This window comes from Sinocyclocheilus grahami, unplaced genomic scaffold (assembly GCF_001515645.1).
Source record: "Sinocyclocheilus grahami isolate Dianchi unplaced genomic scaffold, SAMN03320097.WGS_v1.1 scaffold171.1, whole genome shotgun sequence".
In the NCBI taxonomy this organism is placed as follows: domain Eukaryota; kingdom Metazoa; phylum Chordata; class Actinopteri; order Cypriniformes; family Cyprinidae; genus Sinocyclocheilus; species Sinocyclocheilus grahami.
This window is the reverse complement of record NW_015505350.1, coordinates 2,075,033-2,077,931: the sequence shown is the minus strand read 5'-3', so window position 1 is coordinate 2,077,931 and position 2,899 is coordinate 2,075,033. Positions and strand designations below refer to the sequence as shown.

Genomic DNA, 2,899 nt, shown 5'->3' with positions numbered 1-2,899 from the left:
ATACACTATGCATCAATGTCTCTTCCCTTTGTGCTTTGAACTTTTTTTAAGTGGTGCTGTGACTCCGTGTTGCTTCAAGCGTATCATTCTGCGCACGTGATGCGCACAAGCGCTTTGTGCCGCTCTGTATTGGAGCCTTTCGTATCATAATACTTTTGCACAATGGCAGATTATTAATAGCCTTTCTTGTTCTATCTATCATATGTTGCTGCCTCATTACTGTGTTATACATTTAGAAGAAATGTCTTTTAATTTTATAGTAGGCCCTATATATTTATATAAATATATTACTTTTTCATGAATGTATTTTACAACCATACAAAGAGCAATGTGTAACATTTTATCAGATTTAGTCCAACACTTATTCGTTCCCCACTAAATAATGTTTTTTTTTCATAAAAAGTTTAGATTTTATAAAATTATTAAAATTATTGTGCACTCATGATTTTTCTAGAGTAATTTTTGCTACTGAATTATCCACTAACCTAGTTTATAATAGCATTTTTGTCATAGATTATGATTATATATTTTTTTCTGTTTGTTATTTTTTCTTTATAAGAAAGTTGTCTATATTTAGTAGATTGTGTGTAACACACAAAAGAGTGATTAAATTCTACACTGATTAAAAAAAACTGCGCTGGTATCGGATCGATATCGGATCAGGATCGGTTCTGAAAAAGTGGTATCGAGCCACCCCTAATTATCTGGTAATGCGAGGCGTTCACCGACCGAATCTTGCACCTCCTGATCTACTCGCACACAAATCGGGGCTGCCCCGATTAATATCAAACATGTTTGATATTTAGGATTTAAGTTGGGATGATGATGACTGTATGATTACTTCAGTACTTTTCACAATAGCCAATGCGCGACCGCAAACCAGCTGCTGTATGGCTTCGTTGGATAGTGGAGACGGAGGAAACTGCTACTTGACGTTTTGTAGTAACACGACTGTCTGAATAATGTGTCGAAAACGTATCACAACCGTAAGGAGAAAGAGAAGTTCTGGGGTGAAATCGCCTCTCTCTGGCATGATAATCTTAATAATATATTGTAGTGTGTGATGCTCCACGATTTTCAAATCTTGTAGTGTGTGCATGTTTAAGATTTAAAGGAAAATAATCTGCAAAGATTCTCCTTATGTGTGTGCTGCAACCGGATTTCATAAGCAGTTAGGATTTTAAAACTCCTGTAGTCATAACCCGGCTTAAGCAGCAGCTTTGTTTGGATTGTGATTAAAATGCAGTGGTTGCCTCTAATTTTAAATGCAAAGAGCACAGGCAAAGCCTAATGCTGGGTACACACCACAAGATAATCGGGCTGATTTTGGGCCGCTTTCTCCCCTTCCGACAATCCTAGGTAATGTCCCGATTATCTTGGTGGTTCTAAAGATTATCTTATCAGATTTTCCTGTGGTGTGAGGTGTGCTAAGAGTGACTGAATCTGCTCAGAAGAATGTCAGAGGCGCCCCGATCTTGAATCGTAAATATTCAACATGTTGAATACTTACGATTAGAAATCCTGATGTGTGGGGGGGAACGCCGAGGACACCACACACTATAGGAGCAAAACGGTTAAATCTAGGATTTTTTTGTCCTCATGTTTGTGGTCTCTCACATTTTGAAGATCTTATAAGATTTTAAAAATCTTTTAGTGTGTACTCAGCATTAGTTAGTTTATATGAAGAGATTCCTTTTATACGTGTTATTTATTTGATTTGGGGTTTGTTTTAAAATTTAGGTTTCGTTTTGTTGTTGGACATTTAAATTTCACAAAGAAATGTAGTCCAGCATTTTGTTTGATAAATAATAAAAGGACACATTTTCATTTATAATTTTTCTTAAATCTCAATTTGTTAAAGCAGCACTATGTAACTTTTGGCACGGTTAATAAACAGAACTGCACACATCCTGCGGAAGAACATTCCAACCGGAGCTTTATGTCTATGGCGATTCACGCAGGTATGTGTTACTCCGCAGCGGTGACGACCAACCGGGCTACAATAGTCCAAATATAAGTACTTATTATAAGTGTACCGTAGTGATTCGGATTAAGACAAAAACGCGGTTTGGAAGATGAATTCATGATGTACTCACTCATTACATGCATTTTGCACATTTTGAACACAGAAAAAGTTACACAGTGCTGCTTTAAAAAAGAAAATTGTAGTACTGTGAATTCTATCACATTGTGACTTGAGTGAATCATTACATCCCTAGTTTTTATTTTTTTTTAAATACTATGTGAAAATATGTCAGTGGAATCAAATGAGTCAAGAAAGAGATTAAAAAATAAAAACAACAAATAAATAAAGTGCAGTTGATATTACTTCCTGTATGACTAATTCACTGGAAATGATAAATCAAGATTACAGTGCATTGCATTGTAGGACACAGAAATCCATGTACTAACCCTAAAGCTCAAACTATACTTCCGTTGTTTTTTTTTTTTACAGGTACTCTAGTGTATACATCCAGTTGAAAATGTAGCCTTTCAAAGTATTCTCCATTTGACGCAAGCGGTCGACATATGCACTCCAGCTATTTTCATCTTTGTACACTGTCTGCACTATTTTTCTCCAGAAGTTATGGCAGATAAAAATATTTGTACTTTTTTTAACTAAAAAACAAAAACAAAATTGGGCAGTGTGCACCCTCGCATGCGTGTATAAACCAAAGTATACTTTGGGCTTAACCTTCTTGCACATTTTGGGAAGTAGGTCATCTGGGCACTCGGTGTATAAAGAAAATTTGCATACTACCAAAAGTACACTACAAAGTGTGAAAATAGCATGGTAGTGTGCCAATCACAACCACTGTCTTGTTTAGCACTTCGCCTCATTCAAAAAGCTACAGCATTAAAGTAGAAAATTACACAGCCCCCCCCCCCCCCCCCCCCT

At 36.3% G+C, this 2,899-nt stretch overlaps 1 protein-coding gene across 2 annotated transcripts in view; it reads right to left on the bottom strand.

Annotated features, from left to right (window-relative positions):
* The window catches only part of LOC107593483 (calmodulin-like), an 11,359-nt gene that overhangs the window by 1,972 nt on the left and 6,488 nt on the right, over positions 1-2,899 (bottom strand). The window lies entirely within an intron of this gene.